General features: G+C 35.7%; 1 long non-coding RNA gene across 1 annotated transcript in view; it reads right to left on the reverse strand.

Annotated features, from left to right (window-relative positions):
- Nucleotides 1–8,566, reverse strand: part of LOC138711553 (uncharacterized) — a 138,678-nt gene extending 130,112 nt beyond the window's left edge. The window contains exon 1 of the long non-coding RNA XR_011335377.1: nucleotides 8,257–8,566. This is a non-coding gene — a long non-coding RNA (uncharacterized lncRNA). The remainder of the gene's footprint in view (nucleotides 1–8,256) is intronic.
- Between the last annotated feature and the right edge of the window lie 11,872 nt (nucleotides 8,567–20,438).

Consider the following 20,438-nt stretch of genomic DNA (forward strand, 5'->3'; position numbering starts at 1 on the left):
ATACAACAGTTACCTATTAAGTATACATTGCCATAGCTCACCCAAATACGTAATTAAGCAATATGTACGTTATGTTATTGAATAATTAATACTTAATATGTGCCACGTGTATATTTTTAAAATTATTCCATCTCTGGCTTTCATTCTTTCATAAAAAACGCAACGCAAATCAGGCATCAAATTTCAGTACGGCACCTCCAAATAGCATTAACTTTAACTGCAGTAGAGAGAGAGAGAGAGAGAGAGAGAGAGAGAGAGAGAGAGAAACTCATCCGGCCTTAATCAAGGATGACCACGAGGATCCGGAAATGAATAGCAAACAAATACAATTAATTAAATATGAATAGTGTTATAAAAATAAAGTGTAACAATTAAGCACCATTGATTATCAATTGCAAAATAAAATCTTAGAAGATGACTAAATTATACTGATAAAAAAAAGATTTTATTTAATATGAGCATATCCTTAATTAAGGCCTTCTGAGTGGTATAAATGAAATTGTATAATCTGCAGGGAATCTTTGAGAATTTGCGAGATGATTTTTTGAATTTCAAAAGATGATATTTATAATTGTTTTAAAAAATGATATGTAAATTTTGGTAAAGAACTCCGAGCACCAAAAAATAAACCTGTCACTAACCAATTGAAGAGAGGGATGTTATACTTGGCACTAAGGTAGGGAATACAAGGTTCATAAACGGACCTCTTTTCCTGATCAACCTGATGAGCTTGGTTTAGATCTCTGTCCATGCGTATAGTTGGATCTATGATAATAGCCTTTTGTTGTTGCCTGTTTATTGCTATTATATCCGCTCTTCTGTGAGAGTCGTCTTCAGAAATACAGTGGACCTCTTCATGAATTATTAATTTCGACACTATACAAAATTTGCTGTGCCTAAGGTTCTGTTTAGTCCTACCTTATATGCATTTGTGCCCAGTCATCGATTCACACATGAGCTTCTGTAATGACATAAAGCCTACGTCCATCTAAAGGAACTACACTTTCCAATGATGAAAGAATTATTTAAATCTATTAAATAGTGTCCTGAGATTGCCTCATACAAACACACAATTTCTCTCTCTTTATAATATAATAACATTTATAGTCGCGACGCTGTTATTCCCGGCGTGACTCCTCCTCTTTGCTTACGTCTTAGGAAGTGAAGGCTCTATAAAGTCTAGGTAGGTAGTAATGTTCGCCATTTTTGTTCTTTCGTTGCCGAGCTACCAGACGAGGGATCTATTTGCCACACAGTTAAACATCATCATGTCGTAGCTCCTATGATAATAAATCAAACGCACTGTAATTCAGCAAACAATTGAGCGGCAAATAACGTTCTCGTGTGCTTTCTGCGGACGCCAACGAAAGAGCCAAAATGGCGGGCGATTATATTAAGTATTTATCCAGCCTTAGGAAATGCTTAACAACTTCATCAGCGAATCAGAAGGCGCACACGTTTAAATGTAGCCGACCTGCAACGTGATTGGCTGCCGGAAATTAGAGCGACGGGACTATAGTATATTATAAACACATATATCATATCATCCGTATATTAATTCGATTGTTGTCCAAGAATTCCAAGGCCGCCTTAAATAAATGCAGACTCATTTGTTTCATCTTTATTACCGTATTTTAATCTGACCTGGCCATGATATAAAAAGCATTGTTATTTCAAAACGGATATATCTCGCCATATGGTAATGCAGAATTCCTGCACAGAAATATTATGTACTTCAGTACATCATAATAATATTAGTCCTATCAATATTTTGCATAGAATAAAACTTATGGCAAATCGTTTTTTAAGAAACTTTTGTTATGTAATATTTTTCATAAAAATCAATAATAAGCGAGATATTTCGATTTATTCAATTAAGGCCACCTTATAACCTCCCTTTTAAATGAAGTATGTTGAATGCTATATAGCCTATAATCTAAGTTACAACGAACTTAATTTATATTCTAATTTTAATATAAATCGGTTCAGCCATTATCGCGTGAAAAGGTAACAAACATCCAGACATACAAACAAATATAAAAAAAAAGCGATTTTCCGGTTTCAGGATGATGTTGACACCAATTATTTTTGAAAAATCGAAAATTACCAGAAAAATTTCGGCTACAGATTTATTGTTAGTATAGATTATTATTATTATTATTATTATTATTATTATTATTATTATTATTATTATTATTATTATTATTATTATTATTTTAAATACAAGGCGGCCTTAGGAAATAGTAGGCTACAAAATAAAAATACAATTATCAAAACATATGCATAACTACGAAATTGTATTTATGGCAGTTAGATGTAGCTACATGAATTGCCATTGTATGTCTTGAATATAACATTACGCAAATGACCTCCATCGGCATTGATGCATTGCTGCAAGCGGTATGGAAAGTTTCTCATGACAATTTGAATCAATGTTGACGCGCTCTATGTTATTAATTTTTCTGTGTTCGTTTTGTAATAATTATCCACTGAAGTACAGTAGGTTAAAATTGTATTCGGCAATTTTAAATGTATGATGGAATGGTATGATTGGTGAAACCACAGTCTACTATATACAGTCGAGAAGCTTGGGGTGATTTTTTGCATTCTTGCGATAGTTGCTAGCCGCTTGGAGCGCTGTGTGTACTAGGCACAATAGACTGTGTCACTGCCATCGTGATCTAATACAAGCCGTAAGGCAGACCATGTGACTCACTTAACCCGGTCACGAAGGGCGGCGTTTCAACCATATAAATTAATTGGAATGCATCAAAAGTAACATATATTTCTCTAAAATGTAGTGTAATTCCATTAATACAATTTAAAACAATGATTTTTTTTATTTTAGTTGGTTATTTAACGACGCTGTATCAACTACTAGGTTATTTAGCGTCGATGAGATTGGTGATAGCGAGATGATATTTGGCGAGATGAGGCCGAGGATTCGCCATAGATTACCTTGCATTCACATTACGGTTGGGGAAAACCTCGGAAAAAACCCAACCAGGTAATCAGCCCAAGCGGGGATCGAACCCGCGCCCGAACGTAACTTCAGACCGGCAGGCAAGCGCCTTAACCGACTGAACCACGCCGGTGGCTTTAAAACAATGATTAGGAGACACTTCAGACATAATTCCTTGCGAGTTAAGGTGTAATATTATTTTTGGTGTGAAAATTACGTTGTTCGTATGTGTAATAGACCTACCTGCCTTTATTTCGATTAAATATTGCGAAATTATTGTACATTTATGCACGATGAAATAATTTTCAGTTGCACCACACGAATATTTAAATATATTGAAATTATAGGTTATGTTTAATGTCCCAGTTGCCCCTTTCTGTCTAATTTTAGTGGTCTCCAATGCTCTGCCATTCATATGGAAATATTATAGGTTATGTTTACTATAGCTTATATTCCTAAATTCGCAATTATACATTATAATTAAGCATAATGTCATGTATAACACTTCGCATATTCAATTTGTCTGTATTTTAATACTACAATTGAGTATTGGATTACTGTATTTATCTACTACCTAAGAGGCGAAGTAACAATCGTACGTACACTAATTTCATAAGGGTGGTATGATAAATTTTCTGTCTTTATCAAGGAAGGTAGATGTGCTATATTAAAATCACAAAATAAATTCTTTTTTTATTAAACTTCAAAATAGCTTCCATTCTAAACTTAAAATGTTGATGCGAAAAGATTATGTTAAAATGTAAAATTCTCTCCACATTAAAATAACACAGTTATGTAATTATTTCTGCAACATATTATGCAAAAAGAAGTAAAGGGAACTTACGGACACATTACACTAAATAAAACTTAGCTATGATACGCAATGAAGTCATAATATAATAATTCACTGAGCTCCATACAGTAAAATAGAAAGCCGAACATATATTACGGCCTGGTCTAGATCGAAAAGGCATTGACTGTGCCGTATTTCGCATTGTTGTGAAAAGTTGTGTAAACTGTGAAATGTTCGTTATCGGTTGTAATATCTTTAAATGGCTAAAATACAATAATTTGAATAATAATATGGGACAAGGAGACGTTTGAGGTACTATAAATATTGTAATAAAAAGAGGTCAGAGTTATCCTTCTTCCGAAGATCCAGGAAGGTGAGTTTATAAAATATAATATATACTTTATGAAAATAATATATAAACCTTATGTATTTCGTATTTCAATAGTGGAAGGAAGGTGTTAATTTTTCAAAACAACATGATATCGAAAGTACAATACATTTTATCGTCTGCTAGGGAAAGAGTCTGTGACGAGGCGATAGTAGCGATCCTGGTGGCTAGCAACTATCTATGGATGCATATTTCAACTGTCTATATTTGCATATTTAGTAAGTATTGAGCTTCGCAACTGTATATACTAAATTGTGGTGAAACTAAGACTGAAGTACTTCCGGTGGTTTCGGAAATAAATATTCTTGAATTTATAAGGTATTTTTTGTGGAATTGCAATTGATATGTGCAAGGCATTTTCTGAGTGGGGTCAGTGTTGATGTGGCGAGAACCTCTTGTCTTTGTACTTCTATGTCGTTTCCTCTTACAAATACCAAGTCTATTGTACTGGTGCCGTTTGGGGCGATGTATGTTTTCTCTTGAGCCTTGTTTATGAGCGTGAAGCCTTCTTCTTCTAGTGTTTCTGTTAATATCCTGGTTCTAGGGTTGTTTTTGTCTAATCTGCAATTGAAGTCGCCGGCTAGTATAATTCTTTCATTTGATGCAGTACTCTTGATGGAGTTCATCGTTGTATCCATGACTTGTGCGATATTAGTTTGAGGCCTGAAGTAGAGGCCTATGATTGTGACTAAGTTGGTCTTCATGATTACTACGTTTTCCTCTGTCTCTTCAAAGATTTTCTGGCCTATTCTGGGGCTGGTGTAACAGGATACTCCTCCTGAGGGCCTGCCCTCCGCTGTCTGTATTGCTGGTGCGTGGGTGGCGTATTTTCCTGAGATGTCGACAGGCTCCTTCGCAAGGGTTTCTGTAAGGACTACAATGTCGTAATTTTGTAATATGTTTTCCGGGACGATGCTCATTACGTTTCTTTGGCCTTCTATGTTCCACAGAAACATGGTCCATTGCGCTCTTCCACTGTCTTGTCTATTTCGTGGCGTGATGTGGGTTCTAATCGAGGCGTGCTCCCCCGCCTCTCCGAAAGAAACGAAAGCGCCTCACATTTATCCCTGCTGGCCAAAACTCATCCTTGCTCACCGTCTCCAGGGTGTTGAATGAAATTCCTACTTTGAACGCCTTGGTGCTGCCTCTGGTTGGTAGTTCCTCGCATATAATTTCTTCGGCGATTCCCTTCCTACTTAGAAAGTTCTTCACTGACTCGGGTGTTGATTCCTGTCTCAGCCTTCCCACGAAGAGCCAGGCCTTTCTCTCTGCTGCCTTTAGGACGTTGTCTTCCGTTCCGGTGCCTGTCAGCGTACCCGAGCTTCTAGGTTGTTGCTGTCTCCTCCTGGGTCTTGCTTCCGTCCATGATTCTTCATCGCTGATCTGCATTTTGTCTTGGGCGTCATTTTCGATTTCAGTTGTGGTCCTCTCGTGTCCCTCTCTTGTTAATGGCGGGAACTCTTCCTTTTCCGCGGTGATATGGTGTGTTGTCTCTACTATCCTCTCCTTTTCCTCCGTCATCACCGGTGGTCTTGGTGCTGGTGGTTTCAGCTTCTGTGTCGCGTTTTGAATTTTCATCTCAATTGTCGTGTTTAGCTTGTTTTGTAGGAAATCGGTCAGGCTCTCGACTTTTTGCGTTAGCTTCTGAATTACGGGGTTGTTGTTTGTTATCTCGTCGTTTTTTGTCAGTAGCTGTTGTGTTATTACCTCCTGGTGTATAATTTTCTGTAGCGCGGTTTTGCAACAGCTACAGAGCTTGCTTAGGTTACATCCGTTCTTACACGGTTTATCGAATTCTCTCTCTTTGATGACGCAGACGACATGGTGCTCGGGTCTACCAACATAAGAGAGCTACAGGTCTCCATGAACAACCTTTCAGCTTGGGCTGACGAAAACGGTCTGCTCATAAACCAGTCGAAAACTGTCCAAATGGTATTCAGAAAGGGAGGAAGAATAGCAAAAAGTGACACAATCTGGATACAAAATCGACCCCTGCAAATTACAAATGCATTTAAATACCTTGGTGTAACGATACAGACGACAGCAAAATGCTTCAGAATCCACACTCAAGAACGAGCAACGGCCGCAGTAATAGCTATCCACGACATAACAGACATTACCCAACTAGCACTCTCAACAGCCATGCAGCTTTTCTATGCCAAGATACTCCCTATACTGTCATATGGACTGGACATCACATGGACCCGGCTAAACTACAATGACCTCAAGACCATGGAGAACGTCAAAGCAAGGTTCTTAAAAGCAGCACTGGGAATCTCAAAATATGCACCCTCCAGAATGGCGTACGAACTCGCGCGAGAACCCTTCCTGATAGAGGAACTACGAAGCAGACTCATGCTGCCATCTACCGCAGCAGAACTTAGACTACGCACGGTCATGCAAGAGAAGAAGGCGGAAATAGAAAGTGAATTCTATGGAACGGACGCGATGATCAACCGCAACTGGACAGGGCCGAACAACAAATTACGAAGCGCCATAACAAGGCTAGCAGTTCACGGTTTTCACCACAAACTGTGCAGAAGATCAGAGTACCACGAACCTTCCCCCGAATGCGTGTGCAAACTGTGCAACGAAGTGTGTCCAAAATATCATTTTAGTAAATGTGTGAATAGAACGAAGTCACTGGTGGAATATAGTAAAGAGAAATAATCATACCAAACTAAATTGCACGTTTGTGCGCACTTCTTTCTTATATATGTGCAAGGCATAACATTAGCCTAAACTAAACAAACCTAACCTGTTACAGATTCGTGTACGCAAGGTGTTTCCATCATATCTTTAAAATTACCTTTCATTCGTGTTCATTTTTATGTTTATATCATTTAAACAGTTTACTGAAAACATAAATGAAAGACTCGGCAATTTAATTCTTAAAAGAGAGAATTCATTCAAAAATAATAAAAGTGGAATTGCAATAAGTAGGAATACTTGTAATCACCAACGCGTCACACGGGAAAAGTCACGTAATCACTCCAACAAACTGTGAAAGGCACTGTGGGACCGGTGTCCACCTTTCCGACCAAATTCTGTCCTTCCTTATAATTAAATGAAGAACAGACCAGCAGTGGGATTGTTACGCGGTAATAAAATAAATATTCGCACATACTGGACTGTCTTTCCACAGCTGTAAATGTATAAAAGCATATTCCACAATGCGATTACGTATTGCGCAAAGCTAGTGCGTTTTGCTTAATAAGTCATGGCCGCAATTTCGACAAAGCTAGCGGACGTCACCGTGGACACGAAGAAGGCTTTCTATAGCACGCAATACTCAAACTTGCAACTTGAATATTTGTAAGTTTTTCGGTGCAGGAATCTGTGATAGGTTAGGTTACATTAGCTTTGTTTATGCTCTTCTTATGCCTTGTGTATATGAATCTGTGACAGGTTAGGTTGGGTTAGGTTAGGCCTTTTGTATGCCTTGTATATACTAAGTGACGTATAATGTGCGTTTCACGTTTATTTTGAAGATTCGCCATGTGATTATCTGACATTCTGCTTACAGTTCGGGAAAACTTGACAAAACAAACCGAAGCGGTTATTGAAAACACAGATCCACATCAGTAGGGAAGGGAACGCGTGATTAAAGCAGTGTTAAAGTAGTCTTTAAGAATGGCTGCAATATCACAACGATGCAGTTCTACAATAAGAGTAATACCGGACCAAGAACTCTACCTTATACTAAAAAATATAAAACAAACACTCAACATTTACTTTGACACAAATTCTAAGGAAGAATTCTCTGGAATAGTCCGAATTCACGTTAGAAATATGAACTAAATCAGTTATTTGTAACGCATGAATCGCACACATATAGTAAATATTTCTTACATAATGCGTAAGTATTTTTGCCCCTGTCGTAAATAAAAAATAGACCGAGGTCTGAGTATGACACTTTTCTTAAAATAACATAAAGGAACATAATACACAGCCAGTAGCTTGAAGTATTATAATGACAAACATACTACAATAAAAAATATATTTTTTTGTAATTTGGAGGTTAAACGTGATAAAAAACAAAACTTCTTTATATGCATAACTATTTTAAGTATCTGAACTGCTTCTGCTGTAAATCATCAGTATGTAACTCACCGTTATGTTGCACCGTTCCCTTCTTAATCTGTTCCTTTATCTTCAGGTTTACACCGAACTTTAATTAAACTCAGTCCACAGAAACTATTTACGTGCACACAAACAGATTCCAACGAACGAACACTGTCAAGGAAAACCACGCACTACACAATAATACTGGGGAACTCGATCTTGAAGAGAGATCGTCTTGATTTCAGCGCTTCAGCGTAACTTCTTAAAGAAATTTAAAACTCTTCCTAGTCTTGAAATAAACTCAGTAGGCCTAGCATAATATACGAAAATAAGGCTTATATTACGGCAGATACTTCAATCGAACGCAGGCAAGCACTGAAGTTGTGCGACAGATGAAATACTGTAAGCTAGAAAGTCTCTGTGTACAGATGGCGTTGATGTCAGTTTACCAATACACATACGAATTCACAGGATGTTTCAAAATATATTAAACTGAAAATAGTAACAAGGGAAATTTTATGTGAATTGCCTATCATTTGACCACAATAACGTCAGTGTTGTTTTTCCATCTGTACGGATATCAGAGTGAATAAAGTAGTAGAGTGGTAACTACCAGCTGGTACCTGTCTGGTACAGGTTGGCAAATAAACAACCCGACTTCTGACTGACTGGCAAAATTATCTTACCGGAAACTTAAAATGTATCACAGTGAGTTGTCTAGCCAATCACTTGTGCCTACTTATCACTGGAATAATTCGCCTGCCTGCCAAGCACACCCTTGTAACTGCAGCGGCTTACTGCGGACATTAACAATCATACAATGAAGTTATAATTAACTTACCTTAACTTATCTGAAAAAAAAAAAAATTTCGCCGCATAATTTTACATTATCCTCAAACAATAAGCTTAATTTCTGGCAGTAAGTTTGCTGGGATGCAGTTTGTAACAAGTTGCTTCAGGTGCAAGAGAAACATTTGGCTAACTGGCAGCGAACAAGAATTAAGAAATTTTTACTGGAGGTCTGACAGGATCGTCAAATAACACAAACTGAGATTAAAATTCAGACAGCAACAACAGAGTTCGCGAGCTTGGTTTGACAAGATTCTAACTGACAAAATCGGTGAAATTGAGATTGTGTACTCATAACCTTTCATTCAATCAGATCTTTATAGGAAACTGACATTTATCGTTATCTGTTGACAAACAAAGAAATTAGTACTGTGCCATAGTTCTATCTGCAATGAAATTGGTTATTTTTTTAATTTGACAAGGTTGTAACTACAAAACCACAGCTCATGCTTTTGTTCTGCTGTGTTGGCGGTTTAAAAGCGCATTCCTGTTACTAAACGTTCTTTGTTATCTACTCATTGTTGGATACTCGTATAAATAATTTTTCCTGAAGTGACTCTATTTATGATCTGTTAGATTGAATCTTATAATACAGTCATGAGTGAAAATAAATCCGAGCAAGATATTTTCTCGAACAGTGATTCAGATGATTTCGTCCCACCTACTTCTACCGAGACTAACCAGTAGTGATGAAAATACTGCTAAGTAATAAATTGAATTATTTCTGTAACTACAGTGTGTCCAAAAAGTCGAACCAGTTAACAATATTCGCAAGAATTAAATTTGTATGAGTGTCATAGTTATCCATTAGACATTGTTGTCACATACCACATTCCGGAATTAGTTTTCTTTTAGAGTAACCTTAATTATGAGCCCTTTTTGCCATATCACATAATATTATAATTGTGTTATTTAAAATTTTGTATACACAGTGAGCTCAATAAATTATTTTTATTACTATTTTCTGTTACTGTTATAAATGTGTTACTTCTTGACTAACAGGAACATAAAACTCAGAAAGTCTGTGGGCCTATAAAGTAAGTAACTTATAATGTTGTTTTAAACATTAGAGGAAGAAAGTAAAAAAGACATCATGACGTAGAACAGCTAAAATTTCCTACATTATGTGAAGATCTATTCCTCAACCGTCGAACGTGAATATTTATTGTGCGACAGCAACAGCAGAATATAAAAGTAGCATTACAACAAACAGTTTTAAAACGGATGTTGATGAAAATGAAGTAGAAAGAAGGAGTACGGTTGGAATTGAAACTAATACAAATCGTGAACCACTTCAAAATACGCCAAAGAAGAAGAATGTACGGAATGTTATGGCCAGGGAACGGATTTATATGGACTAAAAATATATGAAATATGTAAATATATATGTAGTTATTTTTACCAAAATATGGAATTAAATATGGATTTTTACCAAAATATGGAATTAAATATGGACTTAAAATTATAAAAAAATGACTATGTACGTTAAATATTGGTACATTTTAATCAAACTAAACAAAAAATATAATGGACGTACCTTATCTTCCAATGTAGTTTCAACAAAACACAATTTTTATTGTCTGTTACCATAACAATAGGTTACAAACATTTCTTTCAAGTGCTGAAAAGTGAATCTTCTTCTATTGTCTCTGAGGATAGATTTATACTGACTAAAAGAGCGTTCGACGTCACAAGAAGTAACTGGTACATAATTCAATTTCACAATGTCTGCTGGGGATAAGTCCAAGTTAATCTTCACTGTTGATTCACCACTCATCACAGCAACAACCTTTTGTAGTTCTTCATATCCAGGTTTTTTTGAAAGTACAGTGTCCACCTTAGCTCTTACTGCATCTGCAACTTTACCTCTACCACGATTCAGTTGTTCCACAGTACTATTTATAATTTCAAAACTTTCAGATAGTGAAAGGTGCCTATTTTGGAGACTTTTGAGCGTTTTTATGATGCATGAAAATGTATGCTGAATGTGAGCTAAGTCATTCTTCACACTTATGTCACAGGTAACTGTTTTCGCAGTATCAATTGAGACTGCATCTTCAGAGTCCAATGCAAGGAGAACATTGTTAATAGAGTCTATATGTTCGGCATAATATTCAACTGCTTCTAGCCATGTACCCCATCTAGTTACAATTGGCTTTGGTGGCAATGGAATTTCAGGGTACATTTCTTTCAACACGTTAACTCTACTGGGAGCTTTGAGAAATACTTTTTTCACTGATGAAATCAACAAATCTACTTTAGGGAAATTGTCTCTGACCACTTCTGCCACACGATGAAATGCATGCGCCACACAAGTAAAATGAGTCAATTTAGGATATACAACAGATAATGCTTGTCCAGCTTTGACCATATAAGGGGCAGCATCGCTAATAAAGAATAACACATTATCGTACATAATACCCTTTGGCCACAGGATACCCATAGCTTCGTTGAACAGTTTAACTATAGTTTTGTTATTGCACTTTTCTAGAACATCACAATGTAAAAGAATTCGTTCAGAATATTGTTCACTTAACAAACCGATAACTACATTACCAACAAGTCTACCTTCTTTGTCGGGAGTCTCATCAATGGAAACCCAAATTGAACTATCTTTAATTTCATCTCTTATCTTCTGTATTGTCTCATCGTAGATGGATGGAGCATACGTCTTCCTAAGTGTTGACTCATCCGGGATTGTATGTTGAGTATATTTTTCAAGGAATTCCCTGAAGACCTTATTCTTTAGTTTGTAGAGAGGAATATCAGCAGAGATGAGAGAACGGCACAGGTCGATGTTAAACTCAGATCTTACATTCGATGTTGTTGGTTGTGTTAAAAACAATTGTCTCTGCTTGGAATTTAGTTGTTTGTTGGCCTGATGTTTACTAGTTGTAATGTGTTGTTGCACCAGGAACTTTTGTGTAGATGATACTGCACACTGACACAAATTACAAAATAATATTTTATTGTCAGTTGATAAACCATCTTCTTTAAATTCTGAAATGTAACTTGTTAGTTTTGATTTTAAATTGACTGAATGACGTACTTTTGGCATATTTACCGTCTTTATAGTATGATTTACAAAACTGAACCTATGTGTACTCTGACTGGCATTTAACTGTTGAGCTGCACAACTGAAGTCTGTTAAAAATTTTAAATTAAATTAATACAGTTTTGTAACTTACTTTCCCATTGTTGATAGGACTGCTAATTTTCAAATAACTCTGATGTTAAAGGGATTACTGAACATGTGTTTAAATCTCTATTGTTGAAATGTATTTTTAAAAGTTAATGGAATTTTGTTTTGTTTTATTGTTAAACCTAATATAATATGGACTGTTTTATATGAAATATGGAAAATATATGGAAATTGACGAAAATATGTACTAAACTCTAAAATATGGAAAAATATGGAAAATAAAAGTAGGATTTTTCAACCCTACACATTGTGAAACATAAAGATAATGCAAAATATAAATTATATTAGCTTTATAAGTAAATATGTATTTACATATAAATCCTTTCCCTGGTTATGGCCAAACCAGTATCGTGGAAATGTAATATGCGGAAGAAAGCACATCAGGAAGGTAAGGTGTAGACTGTGTGAATCGTAGAGGATAGGAGAATCTGTTTCATAAGAAACTGTAAATATACCAAAAATGTCAGGCAAAATGCAAACATAAACGTAGCCAAAAAAATACTCACATAGAACGAGCAGAGTTTCATAGAACCTATTATTTTCTGCAGTCTGCTACTCTCCAATAGATCTAATAAGACTGTTAAAGCAGGTGAACCGTCGTAACTCTTATCGGGTAATACAAATTATAGCATAAGATATCAAGGATTTTTCAGTAACTGTAAAGGTATTAAATTAGGGCCTACAAGACTGTTCTATTCTCCCAACTAGATATTGTGAAGTTCAAAAACACATAAGCCTTACCATGAAATCAAATACAAATTAACCCATGAGACAGATGAACAAAAGAAGTTGCTAATATCAATTTTAATGAACACAGAGGAGTGTCGAACCCGGTTCCACAGCATCAATAGGTATTTTGAATATCAAACCAAAAGTTCAAAATAATAATAAAATTGAACTCTCACATTTGAAAAAGGACATCAAAGCCGCTATCGCTTTCATGGCTCTGCAAGACAAGTTAGTACTCAGTGACCCACTTAGTATAGATTAAATACATTCTTGTTTGAAATAGTGTCACAATCCAATATTATTTTATAGTTGATACCATAATGTTCTTTTTTCAACATAGATTTACGGTATTTAAATTTTTTTGTCCCTATAATCTGGAGTTGTAACTAACACATTTTTTAATAGTGATTAAAACGTTAGTTTGACAAGGTTCTATGTGCACTTACACCTTTGTAACTTTCCTGAGGCGTCAAATTTCAAGTGGCAAGGTTCTAACTGCATTTTCACTACCTCAGATTCTACGATTTAAAAAGAATTTTTTTTTAAAGAGAACTCATTAAAACTACTTTCCATTGATATCTAAGAAGGTATATAAAATTATTTAGAAAAATATTCATAAATAAAAAAGTTATAGTATAATGAAACTTTAAAATCAATTTTCTCAGCATAATGGTTCTTGAAGTTAGAACCTTGTCAAACCAAGCTAGCGAGTTCATAAAGGCAACGTTAAGTATTAATTTTTATTCTAGTTTAGTGAATGTGAAAATATGGTAAATAATTGAAATTTGAGAATAGGAAGATGAAGTCTATTTCAAGATCTCGTTAGACCTAAAAGTTTTCAAGCTATAAGAATAATTTGAAATTACAATTCGAATAACATATCCAATATAAATTACCAAACCAACTCTCACACATTTAGATACATACAAGTTCAAATGGGGCTGCCAATATAATCTAAACTCTGACCTCAATTTAACGAATGAAAGTGAAGACGAAAGAGTAATAAATTTAGATAATAAAACAGAATTAAATTAACCAAATAATAATCCAAATAGGGTCAGAATAAATAAGGAAATAATGAAACCATATCACTAAATCCCTAGGCCAGGCATGTCAAAACCCTGCACATTGTGCAACTGTCTCTGTGCGATGTGCAGTCTCTATTCCCCTACCTGGAGGGAGTGAATCGCCTTGGAGGAGAACGCGACAGGGCTATACAATACCTGCAGCAGCTTTTGTTTCAGTACGAGTGCCGATTTGGCTGTGTCTGTGAATGAGTTATGATAAATAAAGTGAGGAGTTCACAGATAACGAAGAAGAGAAATTACGAATCATATAACATAATTGTTATAATGTTTTCCTCAGCCAACAATAATAATTATTTTAAAATGAAAGGCTTTCATCAGCCTATGTCGAGGTAATAGTGTTGTGAGGTGGCAATTTAGATCAGATTAGTAAAGTTCTCAAAATATGATATTGCCAGCGCTTACTTCTTAATCAGAACTCTCACGGCAAAACGTACTTGACAATGGCGTTGTTTTGGAGTCTGTACTAACACAGCCATCAAAGGTTAGACGACTTACGACTTTCATTTCATAAACTGGTAAGTGATGAGAATATAGTGAGGAATACATGTGAGGCTCTTGAAATCGTAAGGAAGGAAGAAAACAACTATTTGGAAGGCGGAAAAATTTTCTGGAAAAAATATATAATGGCAAATTTTCCACCTCACGTTACAATATTAATTCAATATACTGATATTAATAAATCTCTAAATCTGACATAAAGAGAATATAGTCGCTTCACAGCTTGTGAACTACACTTTTAATTTCTTTGAATAACGCTCCCAACTTCTCGATACTTGCTTTCAACGTTTTCAAATAAACTATATGTCAATTTAAATTATAAGATTAATTTATGTATTAATAATTTATATTGACATACAGCAAAGAAATAATTTCAGTGTAAAAACTTCACAATGTCCTACTGCATGTAATTAATTGGGAGTATAATATTTTCTTCAACATTTGTGCACCAATGGTCACAGTAAATAATAATGCTTGACCAACAATGAAAGAGTAGGGTCTATTACTTTAAAATAATTAGTACATACTACGTAAAATGAAATATTTGTTCGTTTCTTGTTGTTTCGAAATTACCCCAATTTTTTTCTTCAAATATGTACTGTATAAAAATCATATTAATAAATTATTCTTTACAAACCACTACTTTGTGAAGTATAACTGAGTAAGCCTAAAGTTTCTTGTGTTACAATTGTCAAATATAGACACTGATAATAACTGTGTTTTTTCGTTCTGCTAACTATGTTTATAATGTCCATATTATGTTGCAGAAGACAACTATTGTACTTGGCATGTGACTCTTCATGCTTCAAGTTTCCTCTGTCACAAAAATATATGGATATAATATGGAGAAAAATTCGTCGTAGAAATTATGGATTAACTAACCAGTGAAATATAACAATCCTTCCTTCTTTATCGTTACATCCGTGTGCATTGCTGCAATTAAAAGCAGCACACGAAAGAACCATACTTATTCAGCTCTACCAAACAAATGGCCACTCGTCGGCTGTTCAATTTGGGAGCCAGTGATCTCAACATTATAAACTGGATACACAACTCCTGTAGAGAAATGTGAAAAAAACGTGACTTGTAACTTCCGTACTATTGGCACACCTGAGGCGTATCTCTCTCTCTTTCTAAACGCACATGGGAAATGGTTCTTTTGTTGAAAGAAATATATATATATATATAAATATATATATATATATATATATATATATTATATTCCTTTAATTTTGCCGTTATGATGGTGAAATACTGTGCAGCATACGTAAGACTAACAAAGAAGTGACGTATAGGCCTACTTTATTTTTCCTGGATATAGAGACCCTAGCCCGTTAACAGAATAGGATTTATTTAACGTAATTTGAATTTAGAAAATAGACAAGCAGACTTAGAAATGAAGTAGACAAGTACCAATTATACTTTTTTTATATTTATAGTTACCAGATTATTTCTGACTGAGGTTCTGGCTGATACGTATATATATAAACAGCAATACATCCCTTATATGTCAGAGGAAGAACAATTGTTTGTACACATCTGATTAGTGAAATATGTTACTAGTCATCGATGAATGCTATGGAGGGGGAAATGAGATGGCAACCGTATCCAGTTATCTCCTGGCTTAGTTGCTTCACGGTGATGCCTCATTGGTGTCACTTATGAGGTTCAAACCTGTCTTCGGACAGTTTACTAAATAACAATTTATGACAAGATTTATTGTCATATAAACATTTGCCCTAATCTCAATATTTTCAGAGTTACACTAGTTTGAAGTTGTTTGCAAAATCCCATTATTCTTATTCTTGAGTTTTAAGGGTAAAGGAATATTACAGATAAACAATGAACTATTCAGGAGTATCATTTCTTTAATTACCGGTAGCTAATATTCTGAAGCTAAAAGTGTATTGTGAATTCCATAGTGGCATCGTACAAATTTTTTGTTCGATTTTTAACTATAAAATTACACTTTCTTACGCATTTCTCACAAGAATTCTTACAAATCACGCCACTCTAGTAAATTCTTCAAGACTGTAGATTAGGATCCATAATTAAACTGTAAAGAATTAAGTTCCTAAAGTCGTATGATTTGTAACAGTTTTTGTGGTAAGTGCGTAAGAATAATGTGCAAAGCAACTGAGAACACATTTTTGCTTCAGAACACTAGCCAATTAAATAATGATATTTCTGACTAGTTCATTCTCTATTTGTAATATTCTGTTACCCTTAAAACTAAAGAAAAAAAGTATTTTACAAAGAACTTCAAATTTGTGTAATTTTGAAAGTATTGCGATTAGGGCAAATGTTTATGTGATATTTTTTGCTCAGAATGTCTTCGGAAATAGGCTCTGTAAGTGGCGGCAAGTCCTCGTGAATCGCGCCGTGTGCCGCATCTGTGAACAGTTCTCCTCACGAATGAAACATGTGAAATCCAGATGTAGTATAGCCCTATAAAGGGCAGAGAACTTTGTGAACAGGCAGTGTGTAACGGCTCCTGCTTTCAATTCATTATTACTTGAAAAAGTACGTGAAACTGAGGAGGTCTAGTTTCACAACTTTTGTTTTGTTGAAATTCAATTTACAGACGTAAAGAAATTGCTTTGTTTTCATATCGGAGTAACGATGAATGTGTAAGCTATTTAATTTAAATTCACTGGAAATTCTAAACGATTCTTCTTTTTTCCTCTTGTACGGGGGAGGGACCCGAAGGCTTACACTGCAGCCTGAGTGTAATTGTGCTTACCACTCCTATTCTGTGATTGGTTGGGTAGCAGAAAGGCCGCGCTCTTGTACAAGTACAGCATGCCGCACCGTGCACTTGACCCGGGCTGTGGTATCGATGATGATGATGATGATTATGATTATTATTATTATTATTATTATTATTATTATTATTATTATTATTATTATTATTATAGTTGTTATACTGTATGTGGATTAATGATGGCGAAATGGATCCGAAGTCCAACGCCAAAAGTTACCCAGCAATTCTGCTTCAGTTGGTTCAGGGAAAACCCCGGAAAAACCCCGAGTGAATAAATGCATTATATACATAAATGAATAAATGTCTAAATGAATGAATAATTTAAAAATGAAGGTATGAATGTGAAATGAATGAAAAATATAACAATGAATGAATAAATAAGTATATAAATGTATATATGGAAGAATAAATTTATAATTTGATGAAATAAAATAGGCCTATAAGTGGATGAATATGTATAAAAGTGGATGAATAAATATATAAGTAGATGGATAAATATATAAGTGGATGAATAAATACATAAATGGATGAATAAATTCGAGTATATAGGCGAAATGTAGGAGTAAATATAAAAATATGATTAAATATATGAATGAATGAGGAAATATTATGTAAATTTGTAAGTAAATATGTAAATTTCTTAATAAATATTTAAATGTCTAAATACATAAATGAGCAAATGAATACATAATATATATATGGATACGTATATAAATGAATGTGTATATAAATGAGAAAAGAAATGACTGAATGAATTACTTATTAATAAATAAAGTAGTGGATGAATAAATAAAAAAAAAATAAATCGATATCCACAGAATTGAACAAGTCATCTTCGCGGAGTAACAAACTGCTCATTAATGTGCGGCCTGCTCTGGGATCCAAGCCGTCACACGTTACAATATATTAATGGATTCATAACATTCAAGTTCTGTGATGCCTGCAGCACAGGCAAAACATAGGTCCATAAAAATATTATGGTTTATTTAACGACACTCGCAACTGCAAAGGTTATATCAGCGTTGCCGTTGTGCCGGAGGAGTTCTTTTACATGCCAGTAAATCTACTGACAGGAGCCTGTCGCATTTAAACACACTTTAATGTCATCGACCTGGGCCGGGATTGAACCCGCAACCTCGAGCAGAGAAGGCCAGCGCTATACCAGGCCGACCATAGGACTGCATCAACACTAGTATGGATGTTATAAAAAGAGGAAGGGTTTACGTTACATGAATGGTAGCCAGGGAAACGACAACCGAAATGTCTATGGAGAGAGAGAAAAGACATGGCAACAATAGCAATGCGTTGCTGTGTTACGTGAATTCTGAACTAGGAGCAAGAAAATGTTTGCTAGAGTGCGAGGGTTATTGAATCGAATTAGCGACCACCCCAGGGTGAGGGAGTCTGTGAGACCAGGAAGGCTCCTCTCCAACGGTATGCGGGTGTTTGGGGTGGCGGGCTTGGCGGGCCTGGCCTACGCCGCCTACCGCTACAAGACCTACAGCGGCGACCTGGAGGGAGCAGATCCGACGGCGACACTCACCGAAGTGCTCCTCAAGAGAAGCAGAAAGTTCATGCACCCCAGGGAGGAGAACCTCAGGTCACCATCAGAGGAGGTAATGGAGGTGACTGACTACACAGAGTGCGAGGAGCTGCCGCCGGCCGAAGTGCCCAACACCCCTGCGCTAGGGGGGGGAGACCCCGAACAACAGGGGCAGCGGCCGTCCTCGCCCCCTCCTCCCCCCCACCAAAATTAAGGTATGAGCTCACACATTCGACTTATGAATTCCAGTCTCCATCTCATCTCTGTTACTAGACCAGAGGCTGCAGCCTTTTGAGTGTCACAGACACCCTGAGTTTCATATTTCATTTTGACGGACCGCCTAAACTGTTTTACATAATTTAGGCCCTCAAACGTGTTCCACTATAATGTGGTGAAGTAAGCAGCCGTAATAAATCTGTAGCGAAATTAAATTTTAGTTTTAGTTTTGAACGTGATGTGAAATTGAACAGGTAAATACAACTCACATATTTTACAGTAGGGACGTTGTATGACGTTTCCTGAGAGAAATGGAATTGCACTCCATAAACCGAGAGAGACTGCGCAAGGCACGATTCAGTGCAGCCATTAATCAACAGCAATGCCAGTCTAACACATGTAGTCGCGCAATTTTGACACTTTTTTTTGCCAACTCGTGACTGCTGATGCGACAGTAGCGCTCCAATGGCAGGCAAGTTAAATATTGTAGAATATACATAACAGAGCAAAGAAATTATACTTGATCCTTTTATCCCATACAGTAACTGTATATGGTTCTTATTAATTCTATTTTAGAACCCTAAAGACTTTTTCACCCAATTAATCAGAAACAAAGTTATAAGTTCCAGAAAATGAGAATAAACTTAAATCCTTCTGCTTCTTACTTGCAAGTGAATCGTAGTTTGAGATATATAATTTTTCGATGGCAAATTCAGTTTATTTCTGAATATATATTTGAACTCTGTACGTATTTTCTGTGAAAAAATCAATATTAGTAGCCTCAAAAACAAGGACGTCATTTCAGTCTTAGCCGGTTGCAGCAATATTGCTTCGTTGCAGATCTTACCGAGTGGCGCACTCCACACTATTTCCTAGAAAATAATTATTTTCCATACCATAAATTGGGGTAACGTCGACAGCTGATTTAAACGTGATAACAAAAAACTATATTTAACGCGTACGAGATGCACTGAATATATTTGGAAGTTCACTTTTTTATTTCCTTAAGCACCGGCATTTTTTATTACTTTAAGTCACAATAGAGGTATTTTGGTTCTCTTATGGTGAGTTTACCGCAGTTTGCAACACATTTCCAGTTTCCACACGTAGGCCTGCTTTCAACTTATCCTACTTATACGATATTTACCTGCACTTACTGCTAATATGACGTATGTGCGAACAAATGAGTACACAGGTTTCATGAAGAAATTTTAATTTCAATTAACAAATAAATTTTAACAAAAGATCATGGGATTGCTAGCATAGACCAATATCGCTAATGCCAGCATGTTCTTATGAAAAGGGCGTGGGTTGTTAATAATGTCTCTGAATAAAATAAAG

Source organism: Periplaneta americana, chromosome 13 (genome assembly GCF_040183065.1).
Source record: "Periplaneta americana isolate PAMFEO1 chromosome 13, P.americana_PAMFEO1_priV1, whole genome shotgun sequence".
NCBI lineage: Eukaryota > Metazoa > Arthropoda > Insecta > Blattodea > Blattidae > Periplaneta > Periplaneta americana.